The 14,714-nt window shown below is 40.7% G+C and overlaps 2 pseudogenes; one reads left to right on the top strand and one right to left on the bottom strand.

The window, feature by feature from the left end:
• The first annotated feature begins 280 nt into the window (after positions 1-280).
• On the top strand, positions 281-4,358 carry LOC101601439 (annotated as a pseudogene).
• A 9,146-nt stretch (positions 4,359-13,504) lies between these two features.
• Positions 13,505-13,636, bottom strand: LOC123456782 (annotated as a pseudogene).
• Between the last annotated feature and the right edge of the window lie 1,078 nt (positions 13,637-14,714).

Genomic DNA, 14,714 nt, shown 5'->3' with positions numbered 1-14,714 from the left:
AGAGTGCTTCTTTCTTGGTGAACCTGATATCAGCACAAGGGTGAAGGGGATAGACACAGAGGACACTCAACTCCTACCAAATCAGAGATCCAAAGACACAGAGGCTCCCAAGAGCATATCACTGAAATAGACCTAAAACAAACCCAACATGACTTGGGGAAATTCGTGGAAGGGGGGGAGGAAAGATTGTTAGAGTCATACGTTGGTACATTACGCACAGAGACATTGTCCCTTCTCCATAAGTGATGGCTTCCTTCGCAATGCATGACCCACAATCCGCATGGGGATAACCAGCTTTCCCAACGAGGAGGGTCCCTTCGGGGGAGAGCAGCAAGGGATGAGTGTAAAGATGGTACCAACGTGCTGTTTACATACTGAGTATGTACATAACTAATAAATTTAAAAAAAATCTAAGAGGGCTAGAGTGAGACCCTCCTTGAACCTCCCCCCCCCGAAAAACAAAGAAACACTACAGGGGGTACTACTCCAGGAGTCATTATCCTCTGATTTTCTGCGGCACTGAGGTCGACATCTTGCCTGCGTCCCACTTGTTTTAGGCCTCTAGATTTCTGTGTCCATTTAATACACAAAAATGGAAACTGAAACCAAAGCAAACCATCCCCAACAATGAAACCAATGGTGAATTTGGTAAGCTCATTGCCAAAGATATGGAAGAGGAACAGGCACTGAAAATATCTAGAAACATGGATGAGATGATTGAATTACACATTCTACTTCAGAGCAAGAATGCTGGGGCAGTGATTGGAAAAGGATGCAAGAATACGAAGGCTCCCATTCACACTACAATGTCAGTGTTTCAGTGTCGGTCAGCAGGATTCCAAGTGCATATGAGCATCATCAGTGCTGATATTGAAATCACTGGAGGAATTCTGAAGGAGGTCATCCCTGCCTTGGAAGAGGTCCCACACTTACCATCACCCACTGCAACCAGACAGCTCCCACTCAACTCTGATGTTGTGGATTGTTTAAATTACCACACCATAAAGGAAGTGACTTGGAGTTGAAACTGTTGACTTATTTGAGTGAGGCAGGAGGAATTATTGGAGTCAAAGGTGCTAAAAATCAATGAACTTTGAGAGAACACTCACTACCATCAAACTTTTGCAGGAATGCTGCCTTTGTTCCACTGACAGATACTCTTGTTTATGTTTTTAATTTTTTGTTTATTTTTCTGTATTCATTTGAGAAGAGACATACACAGAGAGAGAGAATGAATGGACGTGCCAGGGTCTCCAGCCACTACAAAAGGACTCCAGATGCATGCACCACTTTGTGCATCTGGCTTACATGGGTACCGGGGAATCAAACCAGGGTCCTTAGGCTTCACAGGCAAGTGCTTAACCGCTAAGCCATCTCTCCAACACTATTTGTTTGTTTTTTGAAGCAGGGTCTCACTGTGTCCCAGGCTGACCTAGAACTCACTCTGTAGCCCAGGATGGTCTTGAACTCATTGCAACCCTCCTTCCTCAGCCTCTGGAATGCTGGAATTAATGGTGTGTACCACTATGTCCCATGACAGAGTTGTTCTTCCTTCTTTCTTTTCTTTTTTTAAAATAATTTTTGAGATTGGGTCTTGCTCTACTCCAGGTTGACCTGGAATTTACGATGTATTCTCAGGGTGGCCTTGAACTCACAGTGATCCTCCTACCTCTACCTCCGGAGTGCTGGGATTAAAGATGTGTACCACCACCACATCAGGGAGAGAGAGAGAGAGAGAGGGAGAGAATGGGCATGGCAGGACCTCTAGCCATTGCAAATGAACTCCAGATGCATGTGCCACTTTGTGTATCTGGCTCTTCACGGGCACTGGGGAATAGAACTCAGTTCATTAGGCTTTGCAGGCAAGCACCTTAATAGCTGAGCCATCTCTCGAGCCTCCTTGTTTATTCCTTCCTTTCGTTTTTGCTTTCAAGGGTTATTTTATACCCTAAGTAACTGCATTGAGGAAAAAAGAAAATCAAAACAGAATCCCAAGGGAAATGCCTTGTTTTCAGGGCACTATGGATAGTACTATGTATGAGATATCCACATCATACCTCTGCTCAAAGATAATATATATATATTTTTTAAAAAATATTTTTATTTATTTACTTGAGAGTGACAGACAGAGAGAAAGAGGCAGATAGAGAGAGAGAAAGAATGGGCGCGCCAGGGCCTCCTGCCGCTGCAAACGAACTCCAGATGCGTGCGCCCCCTTGTGCATCTGGCTAACGTGGGACCTGGAGAATCGAGCCTGGAACCGGGGTCCTTTGGCTTCACAGGCAAGCGCTTAACCGCTAAGCCATCTCTCCAGCCCCAGGAGATGCACAAGGGGGCGCACGCATCTGGAGTTCGTTTGCAGCGGCAGGAGGCCCTGGCGCGCCCATTCTTTCTCTCTGTCTTCCTCTTTCTCTGTTTGTCACTCTTAAATAAAAAAATAAACAACAAAATATTTTTTTTTTCCGAGGTAGGGTCTCACTCTGGCCCAGGCTGACCTGGAATTAACTGTGTAGTCTCAGGTTGGTCTCAAACTCACGGCAATCCTCCTACCTCTACCTCCCGAGTGCTGGGATTAAAGGTGTGCACACCATGCCCAGCAACAACAAAATATTTTTAAATAGTGGGTACATAGGGAAAGGTTCCTATACTACAGATATAGGAACTTATTATTTTAAGTGTAAAATCAATATAATAGTATAATTGTGGGCTGAAGAGATAGCTTAGCAGTTAAGGGAATTGCCTGCAAATCCTAAGGACCCAAGTTTGACTCCCCAGCACCCACATAAGCCAGATGCACAAAGTGACACATGCATCTGGAGTTTGTAATGGCTGGAGGCCCTAGCATGCCAATTCTCTCTCTATTGGCCTCTCTCTGTCTCCAACAAATAAATAAAATATTAAAAAAATAGTAAGCCAGGTGTGGTATCACATGCCTTTAATCCCAGCACTCAGGAGGCAGAGGTAGGAAGACTGCCATGAGTTCAAGGCCGCCCTGAGAGTATATACTGAGTTTCAGGTCAGCCTGAGCTAGAGTGAGACCTTACATTGGGAAACAACAACATATATATATGTGTGTGTGTGTGTGTTGTTTTTGTTTTCCGATGTGTGTGTGTGTGTGTGTTTATATATATACACACACACACACACATATGTACACACGTATATATATGACAACTATATATATCATAATTATAATCATGATTCATTTTTGTAGCATCCATATATATTCTTACTAGCTTGTCATATATCTTTTCAAAGACTCTTCTTTTAGGACTATAAAACATACATCCAAGGAAAACTACTTCCCATGGTCCTAGGTATCTCTTTAGCCACATTAACTCATTCAATATTTAAAAGAGTAATGGAGAAGAAAGGTAAAAACAAAGAAACTCATTTTTGATAATTCACAGTTATGTTATCTTGAGTTATATTTGTCTCATACAATTATACAACTTTCTCTAAGAACATCTCATTGACAGATTTATACAGCTATTTCTAGGCAGTGCTAAATTTAAATCATTCTTCAAATACTACATTGACAGATTTGTTCTTATTGGAGGAAAGCCTAACAGTGTTGTAGGATATATAAAGGTCATCCTTGATTTATATCTAGTCTCTCATCAAAGGACTTGCACAACCTTATGATTCCCACTTTTATGATGAAACCTATGATTATGGTAGTTTTACAGTAATGTTGGATGACTGCTGTGTAAATCTTGTAGGATTTCCCATGGGGGGAAGAGGTAGTTTTGACAGAATGCCTCCTGGTGAGGGTGGGAACCCCATGCCTTCCTCTAGAAGGGACTATGGAGTTATGAATACTCACCAAGGACTTCCTCCTTCCTCCCTCCTCCTGGTCGAGGTGGTGGGAGAGGGGGAGCTTGGAATCTTTTTCCACCACCACCAGCACCACCACCTAGAGGAGGAGATCTAATGGCCTATAACAGAGGAGGAAGACCCATAAACCACAATGATGGCATGGTTGGTTTCAGTGCTGATGAAACTTGGGACTCTACAACAGATAAACGGAGCCCATCAGAATGGCGGATAGCTTATGAAGCACAAGGTGGCTCAGAGTATGATTATTCCTATGCAGGAGGGTTGTGACTCTTACAAGTGAACTTGGTGGACCTCTTAGTACTACATAAGTTACTATTTCCAAAGATTTGGCTGGACCTGTTATTGGCAAATAAGTCTGTCATGAGTTGGGAGCTTCAGTTAAGATTGGTGAGCCATTAGAAGGATCCAAACATTGGTTGATTACTATTGCAGGAATGCAGGACCAGATCCAGAATGCATAGTATTTACTTCAGAACAATTAGAAGCAGTATTCTGGAAAGGTTTTTCAAGAGCAGTGAAGAACTGAATGAGTCCTGCATTATTTACTTATATGAGAAAGAGAGAGCAAGAGAGAGAATTGGCATGCCAGGGCCTCCAGCCACTGCAGTCAAACTCAAGATGCTTGCATCATCTTGTGCACATGTGCAACCTTGCACACTTGCATCACCTTGGGTGTCTGGCTTACATGGGATCTGGACAGTTGAAAATGGGTCCTTAGGCTTTGCAGGCAAGCGCCTTAACCGCTAAGCCATCTCTCAAGTCTCCACATTTTTAAAAACCTGCTTCTGTCTAAAAAGCCAACATTGCTGGGCATGGTGGCACACACCTTTAATCTCAATACACAGGTGGCTGAGGTAGGAGATTCACTGTGAGTTTGAGGCCAGCCTGAGACTACATAGTGATTTCCAGATTAGCCTGGGCTGGTGTGAGACCCTACCTCAAAAAACAACAAAAATTAAAACATCAGCATTCCTCTGCTTCATAAGAATTTGAGGTGTGGTCAAATCTTTGCTGTTCACCAGATATGTTTTAGTTTCTTAAAAACAGGGTTGGGGGGGAGAGTACATGCAAAAACTAACATTGAAATTTTGAAATAGTAGGAGAGTGAGTGAATTTTCTGTTTTGTTCATTGTTGGCAGTTAAAAAAATCCCCCCCCATATAATTATTGTGAACACACTGTTTGTGGTGTCTGTAAATATTTGGGAGGGGTGGCGACAGGGAGTCAAGTAATAGTCCACATGTCCCTGGCATTTGTTCACAGTGTACACTATGTAGTGCTCCTTTGTAAGAAACGGTTTATGATTTTTAAAATAAATTTAGTGGATCTAAGAAAGATCAAAGAAGTGCCAAGTAAAAATTAAAAAAAAACAACCCAAGCTACAAATCAGTAGATGAAAAGAAATGATTAATAAATCAATGATATTGAAATAACAATACAAAGAATCAATAAAAATGGAGTTGTTTCTTGAAGGCAGTTTCTCACAGACTCTTTCTGCTGAACCTTCCTGCTGTTTTGAATTCTAACTCAAAAAACAACTCCCCCCCCCCCTTTTTTTCTCTTCTTTGGATGCTGTTCGACATTCCAAGCATGCTTGCCCTGACACTTTGGGCTTTTCCACGTTCGACCTCCCAATAAATCACCTTCATCTTACTCAAAAAAAAAAAAAAAGAGTTGTTTCTTTGAAAAGATAAACATCAACAATCCCTTATTCAGACTAACCAAAAAGGAGAGAAAAGACACAAATTAATAAAATCAGAGGTGAAAAGGGAGCCATTACAAAGATAACAATGAAATTCAGAAAATCATTAGCCCATACATTAAAAACATATATTCCAGTAATTTGGAAGATCTGAAAAATGAATTTCTAGATGCACATGACTTACCAAAACTAAACCGAGATGAGGTAAACAATTTAAACAGATTTGTAGCAAGCAATAAGATTGAAGCACTAATAAAATACCTATTAGCTAAAAATGTCCAGGACCAGATGGATTCACTGCTGAATTATATCAAATTTTAAAAAGAATTTATTTATTTGAGAGACAGAGAACAAGACGGGGCCAGAGTCTCTTGTTTCTACAAACAAATTCCAAGTGCATGTGCCCTTTGTGCATCTATGTGCATTTATGTAGGCATGGGGAATCAAATCCAGGACAGCAGGCTTTGCAAGCACGTGCATTTAAACACTGAGCCATCTCCTCTGCCCTCTATCAAACTTCTAAAGAAGACCCAACTCAAGTCCTTTTCAAACTAGTTCATGAAACAGAAAAGGAAGTAACACTACCAAACTCTGTTTACCAAGCCCATAGATACCAGAACCAGATAAATACACATGCACCTCACACACATCCACACAAAAAAAAGACACAACAGAAAAAATAAAATTATGGACTGATCTTCCTGATGAACACACATGCAAAGGTTTTCAATAAAATCTTTGCAAATTGAATTCAAGTACACATCAAAAAGATCATTCAACTGAGCATGGTGGCACACACCTTTAATCCCAGCACTCAGGAGGTAAGAGGATCACTGAGTTTGAGGCCAGCCTGAGAATACATAGTGAATTGAGACCTTACCTCAAAAACCCAAAATAAATAAATAAAGGCTGGAGGAATGCTTACTGGTTAAGGCACTTGCCTGCAAAGCCTAAGGGCTCATGTTCCACTCTCCAGGTCCTGCATAAGTCAGTCACACAGTGATGCAAGCATGCAAGGTCACACAGGTGCACAAGGGGTTGCACATGTCTGGAGTTCATTTACAGTGGCTGGGGCACCCATTCTCTCTCTCCTTCTCCTCCTCCCTCTTTCTCTGTCAAATAAATAAATAAATAAATAAAAATTAATAAAAAAGGACCAGTCTGCTGGGCTTGCCTCAAAAAAGGAAGATAAAGATTATTCACCATGATTAGGGTAATTTTATTCCAGAGATGCAGGGATGGTTCAACATATGCAAATCAATGAATGTTATGCATCATGTAAATGGACTTAAGGACAAAAAGCACATGATCACCTCAATAGATGCAGCAAAGGCATTTGACAAAATCCAACATGCCTTCATGGTAAAAGTTCTGAAAAAGTAGAATTAAAATGCACCCAACATGGCTCAGGGACTTTTGTAGAAGAGGGGGCAGAAAGATTGTTAGAGCCACAAGTTGGGACATGCACAGAGATATTGCCTCTCCCCCATAACTGACTGCTGCCCCCACAATGCATGACCCACCATCCCCATGTGGTTGACCTGCATCCCCAACAAGGAGGGCCACTTTGGAAAAGGGGCAGGGATGAGGGAAATGATGGTACCAACATGTGTTGTTAACATACTAGGTATGTCCATATCTAATAATAATAAAAATAAATGAAAAAAAGTTTTGATGAAACAAGAATAGAAAGATATATGAATGCAATAAAGGCTACATACAACAAAACTATTACCAACATTATACTAAAAGAGAAAAGTATTTCCAGACAAGGGTACTCAACTCTTATTCAGTATAGTGCGTGAAGCCCATTTAGCCATACCATCCTGAACATGCCAGATTCAATATAGTTCTTGAAGTCTTAGGCAGCACAATAAGAGAAAGCAATAAAAATTATACAATTAGGAAAGGAAGAAGCCAAACTAACCTCATTTGCAGATCATATGATCCAAAAGACTCCATAAGAAAACAAAGCTGATAAACACTTTTTAAAAAAAATTATTTATTTATTTATTTATTTGAGAGCGACATACAGAGAGAAAGACAGATAGAGGGAGAGAGAGAATGGGCGCGCCAGGGCTTCCAGCCTCTGCAAACAAACTCCAGACGCGTGCGCCCCCTTGTGCATCTGGCTAACGTGGGACCTGGGGAACCGAGCCTCGAACCAGGGTCCTTAGGCTTCACAGGCAAGCGCTTAACCGCTAAGCCATCTCTCCAGCCCTGATAAACACTTTTGACAAAGTAGCAGGATACAAAATTAATATTAAAAAATCAGGGCTGGAGAGATGGCTTAGGGTTTAAGGCACTTGCCTGTGAAGCCTAAAGACCCAGGTTGACTCCTCAGAACCCACGTAAGACAGCCACACAAGGTAACACATGCGTGTATGCGCACCAGGTGGTGCATGTATCTGGCGTTGGATTGCAGTGGCTAGAGGCCTTGGCATGCCAATTCTCTCTCTCTCTCTCTCTCTCTCTCTTGCTCTCATAAAATAAAAATAAAAATAAAAAAAATAATAGCCTTAGCCAGGCATGGTGGCATGCACCTTTAATCCCAGCACTTGGGAGGCAGAGGTAGGAGGATCTCTGTGAGTTTGAGCTCACCTGAGAATACATAGTGAATTCCAGGTCAGCCTGGGCTAGAATGAAACCCTACCTTGAAATATATATGTGTTATAATACCCTTCATAACAAGCATGCTGAGAAGAAAATCAGGAAAGCAATCCCATTTACAATTGCCTCAAAAATTCCTTGGAGGAAATCTAACCCATGAAGTAAAAGACCTCTACAATGAAAACTTTAAAACACAGAAGAAAGAAATTAAAGAAGACACTAGAAGGTGGAAAGACCTCCTATATTCATGGATTATAAGAATTAATATTGTGATAATAGCAATTTTACCAAAAGTAATCTACAGATTCAATGTAATCTCTATCAAAATTTCAATGCCACGTTAAAATGAAAACATTAAAATAATAATAAAAAATGCTTCCTAAGATTTTTTCCTATTTGAAAATAAATTTATAAAGCTGATATATGTGTTTATTTATCATCGTTTAAAAACTATAACTGATATACATAATTTATATATTGGACAAATATAGGTAATTTATTGAAAAAAATCAGATTAGAACTTTACATAATTTGATTAGGTACTTAATGATAATATTAGAATAATAATTTTTGGGGCTGGAGAGAAGATTCAATTGTTAAAGGTGTTTGCTCATAAAGCCTGACAGACATGGTTCAGTTCTCCAGCACCCACTTAAATCCAGATGCACAAAGTGGACAAACATCTGGAGTTTGTTTTCAGTGGCAGGAGGCCATGATATGCCCACAATTTCCTTTTTTATGCCTTTCAAATAATTATTTTTGCTAATTTTTTCTTCAAATTTTTCTTATTAACAACTACCATGATTATAAAAAAAAATTCCATGGTAATACTCTCCCTCCCCCCACTTTCCCCTTTGAATCTCCACTCTCCATCATATTTCCTCCCCCTCTCAGTCAGTCTCTTTTATTTTGATGTCATGATCTTTTCCTCCTATTATGATGGTCTTGTGTAGGTAGTGTCAGGCACTATGAGGTCATGGATATCCAGGCCATTTTGTGTCTTGGGGGAACACGTTGTAAGGAGTCCTACCCTTCCTTTGGCTGTTTGTGTGAGAGGCTTACTGCATTCTGTTTATGTCCTGAAATCTTGAGTCTACATTCTCCCTGTTGCCCCAGTGTAGGTCAGCTGGCCCAATCTCAAAGGATGTAATAATCTCAATTGCAGCTGAATAGGCAGCAATTCACCCAAAGATTTTCATTTTTCTGTGCCATATGCCTCTGTTCACACCAGTCCACTTCTATGCAAATCAACCCTGCACAAATTCTCAGGACATGAGCATAACAGCAAGCTTCTCACACAAACACTAGCCTAGTCCAAGCAAAGCTCTTTCTCATCCTCACAAACCAAACCTCACAAGTCCATAGTTCTTACAGCATTCAGGTCTTTCACCTCTGACCAGAATAGTACACCAAGGTGTATTACAGCAGTACTGCAAGGCGTCTCTTAGGCCAAGGTTTCAAATCCTTCCACATTCCTCTTGAAAATCAGCTCCAAATGGCCAAAACCACACAGTCAGGTGTCTAGCAGAAAATGACACCAGTCCTCGGGACCAACATTACTATTGCAGTCAGATTCTCATTGCTGGCAGAAATCACCCAACCAGGAGCAGCTTGTGGGGAAAAAAGGTTTAATTTGGCTTATAGACTTGAGGGGAAGCTCCATGATGGCAGGGGAAAACGATGGCATGAGCAAAGGGTGGGCATCACTTCCTGGCCAACATCAGGTAGACAACAGGAACAGGAGAGTGTGCCCCATATCAATATTCATTTCACCACTATTCACAGTAGTAAGTGATGGAACCAACCTAAGTGTTTGACAAAGAAAATGTGGCACCTATTTATATTGTGGTATAGATACAAAATACAGCATATATATGCAACGATTTTTTTTAGCCATGAAGGATGAAGTTATGTCATTGGAACAAAAATAAATGGATGCAATTCTGAGAGATTGTCACATTAAATGAAGTAAGTGATTTCCTGAAATACAAATGTGTGCTTTTTTATGCTTGTGGTTCCTAAATTTTATGTAGATACTTGAAGTCATGTACACACATACATGTGTATGACATGGGAGTAAAAATAAAATTGTCTAAGGGAACAAAGAGTACTAACAGGAATGGAAAAGAAATGGGAAGGTAGAAGGATATGGAAAAGAATAGGCTCAATATACAATATATACTTGCATGAAAAAATAAATTTTAACAAGAAAGAAAAAAAGAGGGCTGGAGTGATGGTTCAGCAGTTGTGGCACTTGCTGGCAAAGCCAAATGATGCTGGTTCGATTCCCCAGGACCCATGTAAGTCAGATGCACCAGGTGGCACAAGTGTCTGGTGTTTTCAGTGGCTGGTGGCCCTGACTGGCCCATTTTCTCTCTATCTCTGTCTCTTTCTCTCTCAAATAAATAAATAAATAATAAAATAGAAAAAAGAATGTAAAGATAATTGTTCCTATCATGTGTTAAAATGTCATTATTGATATATATATATATATATATATGTATATTGGGGGGGTCCAAGGTAGGGTCTCAGTCTAGCCCAGGCTGTCCTGGAATTCACTGTGTAGTTTCAGAGTGGCCTTGAACTCACAGTGATCCTCCTACCTCTGCTTCCCAAGTGCTGGGATTAAAGGCATGTGACACCATACCTGGCTACTTTAAAAGTCGAAAGGTTCAGTAATCTCAGGCTCATTATATGGTTAAGAGCTCTTGATTGTAAAGGCTGTCAGCTTGGGTTCAATTCTCTAGTACCCACATAGATCCATATGCACAAGGTGACACATGCATCTGGAGTTTGTAGGCAAGAGGCCCTGGTGTGCTCATACATGCTCTGCTCATAAATTAATAAAAACATTTTATTTTTTTTGTTGTTCACTTTTTATTTATTTATTTGAGAGCAACAGACATAGGGAGAAAGACAGATAGAGGGAGAGAGAGAGAATGGGCGCTCCAGGGCTTCCAGCCACTGCAAACGAACTCCAGACGCGTGCGCCCCCTTGTGCATCTGGCTAACGTGGGACCTGGGGAACCGAGCCTCGAACCGGGGTCCTTAGGCTTCACAGGCAAGCACTTAACCGCTAAGCTATCTCTCCAGCCCAATAAAAATATTTTAAAAGACAGTAATCAGGGCTGGAGAGATGGCTTAGTGGTTAAGGCACTCGCCCGAGAAGCCTAAGGACCCAGATTCAATTCTCCAGGTCCCAAGTAAGCCAGATGTACAAGGTGGTACATGCATCTGGAGTTCATTTGCAGTGGCTAGAGGCCCTGGTGTGCCCATTCTTTCTCCCTCCTTCTCCCTGTCTCTAATAAATAAATAAAAAGACAGCAATCAAAGAGAATTAAAACAATTGTAATTAGTAATGTGTATATAGTGTTGTGTTGCTGAAGTGAAAAATGCATTTGAAAGACCATAAAAATGGAAAATATAAGTTACTAATAATATATTTATATTTTTCTATGTTGAAATTATAATATACTGCATTTCAGATTTATTAAATAATATTAACTATAAGTAACTGAACTTTGTCCTTATTGCTTAAAATAATATTTCACAGACTTATAGAAAAGAACTTAAAGTTAGTAAAATAGGGACTGGGTAGATGGTTCAGTGGATATAGTGCTCACTGATCAAACCTGAATACCCAGATTTGATCCTCAGACGCCATGTAAAAAGTCAGAAGCAGGCTGGAGATATGGCTTAGCGGTTAAGCGCTTGCCTGTGAAGCCTAAGGACCCTGGTTCGAGGCTCGGTTCCCCAGGTCCCACGTTAGCCAGATGCACAAGGGGGTGCACGCGTCTGGAGTTCGTTTTCAGAGGCTGGAAGCCCTGGCGCGCCCATTCTCTCTCTCTCCCTCTACCTGTCTTTCTCTTTGTGTCTGTTGCCCTCAAATAAATAAATAAATAAAATTTTTTAAAAAAGTCAGAAGCAGACTGGAGATATGGCTTAGCGGTTAAGGTATTTGCCTGTGAAGCCTAGGGACCCAGGTTCGATTCCCCAATACCCATGTGAGCCAGATGCAAAGGTCAGAAGCATCCTGCATGGTCATGCACATCTTTAATCCCAGCACTCAGGAGGAGGGCTGTGAGTTCGAGCCCAGCCTGAATCTACATAGTGAATTCCAGGTCAGCCTGGGCTAGAGTGAGACCCTACCTCGAACCTCCCCCAAAAAAGAAATATTGAAATATATAATGATTTATTACTCTATTTTATTGGTAACAAACTACATTTCCAACTTAGAAGGAAAACATGTTTAAATAACTAATATAATATATACATAGTATTTTTTTTTTTTTTTTGGTTTTTTGAGGTAGAGTCTCACTCTGGCTCAGGCTGACCTGGAATTCACTATGTAGTCTCAGGGTGGCCTTGAACTCACGGCGATCCTCCTACCTCTGCCTCCCGAGTGCTGGGATTAAAGGCGTGCGCCACCACGCCCGGCCATAGTATTTTATTTTTAAAAATATTTTATTTATTTATTTGCAAGGAGAGAAAGAGAGAATGTACATGCCAGGTCCTCTAGCCATTGCAAACAAACTCCAGATGCATGCACCATTTTGTGCATCTGGCTTTTTGTGGGTACTGGAGAATTGAACCCAAGTTTCCAGGCATTTCAGGTAAGTGCCTTAACCATTGAGCAATCTTTCCAGCCCAGTATTTTATTTTCTTTCTTTGTTCTTACTTTTAATTTTTTCAAGGCAGAGTCTCGCTCTAGCCCAGGCTGACCTCGAATTAGTTTCAGGGTAGCCTCAAACTCATGGCAATCCTCCTACCTCTGCCTTCCAAGTGCTGGAATCAAAAGCGCATGCCACCACTCCGGGCATCCAGTATTTTCTCTTTTCTTGATAACACAATATTTTAATGACAGGAATAAAATGAATGCAAAATTAAGCCAGGCGTGGTGGCGCATGCCTTTAATCCCAGCACTCAGGAGGCAGAGGTAGGTGGATCACTGTGAGTTCAAGGCCACCCTGAGACTACATAGTGAATTCCAGGTCAGCCTGGACTAGAGTGAAACCCTACCTTGAAAAACCAAAAATAAAGCAAAATTAAATAATTCTTTGTAAAAACATATTTTATTTATTTATTTATTTGAGAGAGAGAAAGAAGGAGAGAGAGAAAATGGGCACATCAGGGCCTCTAGCCACTTCAAATGAACTCCAGATGCATGTGCCCCCTTGTGCATCTGGCTTACGTGGGTCCTGGAGAATTGAACTGTGATCCTTTGACTTTGCAGGCAAACACCTTAACTGCTAAGCCATCTCTCCAGCCCCCAAATTAAATAATTCTTATTTTTCACATATATTTTAAAATGATAATGCATCCATATCAAACACCTATTAAAATGTGAGAGTAACAACCTACATTGCTTCTATGTTAAAATTACATTTGAAATTTTATGTTAAAATATGTTATTGAAATTTTTAATTAGCAATAATCGCGCCTCGGATAAACCTCATTGGCTACGATACTGCCACTGCGCAAAGCTGAAATTTTTAAAGCACATTATGGAAGACCTTGGATGATATATGAAGAAGGCTTAACTTTATTTTATAAGTGAAGCTATCTAGAAAAAAGCTTTTGAGAGTAACACAGTCAGATCTTCATTTAGCACTAGATTGTTCCTTATGGACCATGACCATGTTTTATGTGGTAAGTAATGGACATAGTTGGTACATTTTAAAAAAACACACCAGAACCGGGCGTGGTGGCGCATGCCTTTAATCCCAGCACTCGGGAGGCAGAGGTAGGAGGATCGCCATGAGTTCAAGGCCACCCTGAGACTACAGAGTTAATTTCAGGTCAGCCTGGACCAGAGTGAGACCCTACCTCGAAAAACCAAAAAAAAAAAAAAAAAAAAAACCCACCAGCTGGGCATGGTGGCACACACCTTTAATCCCAGCACTAGGGAGGCAGAGGTAGGAGGATCACTTTGAGTTTGAAGCCACCCTGAGACTACAGAGTGAGTTCCAGGTCAGCCTGGGCTAGAGTGAGACCCTACCCTGAAAAAATGACAAAAAAAATCCCCACTAAAAATGTACCTAGAATCCATTTCTTTCCATCTCTCCACTGCTGCCACTCCAATCCAAGTTAATCGTTTCTCACCTAGATTATTACTATAGTTTACCTTCTTTGTTTCTATAACCTTTATTTCATATTAAATATAGTGATCTTTTCCAAAGGGTAGGAACTTAGGCTTCTAGTTATGATGGAGTAATTAACAAGAACTGAATTTACACTTTGGCCTCAATTATAAACCTGGACAAAACATATGAAATAGCAGTCCGGGGTAGGGGAGCCTGGATAACACCTAGCATTTTCTCTTGTTTTAGGAGACAGATTTAAGAATTCAGATACAATGAGATGACTAGAATTTGTAGGACATAAGACAAAAAGGGTGATAAAGTGTGACTTCTGGAGATTTACAGAAGATCCCCACTCCCCAAGTATTCAGCAGCATTCACCTCACCACATGCATATGAAGTAAACATCTGAGACCAGAGAAAAAGCAACCAGACCTAAGAGTCCAGTGCACATGGCATTAGATTCAATACTTAGAAAGATAT

This window comes from Jaculus jaculus, chromosome X (assembly GCF_020740685.1).
Source record: "Jaculus jaculus isolate mJacJac1 chromosome X, mJacJac1.mat.Y.cur, whole genome shotgun sequence".
In the NCBI taxonomy this organism is placed as follows: domain Eukaryota; kingdom Metazoa; phylum Chordata; class Mammalia; order Rodentia; family Dipodidae; genus Jaculus; species Jaculus jaculus.
The sequence above is the reverse complement of the archived record's forward strand: the minus strand, read 5'-3'. Positions and strand labels throughout refer to the sequence as shown.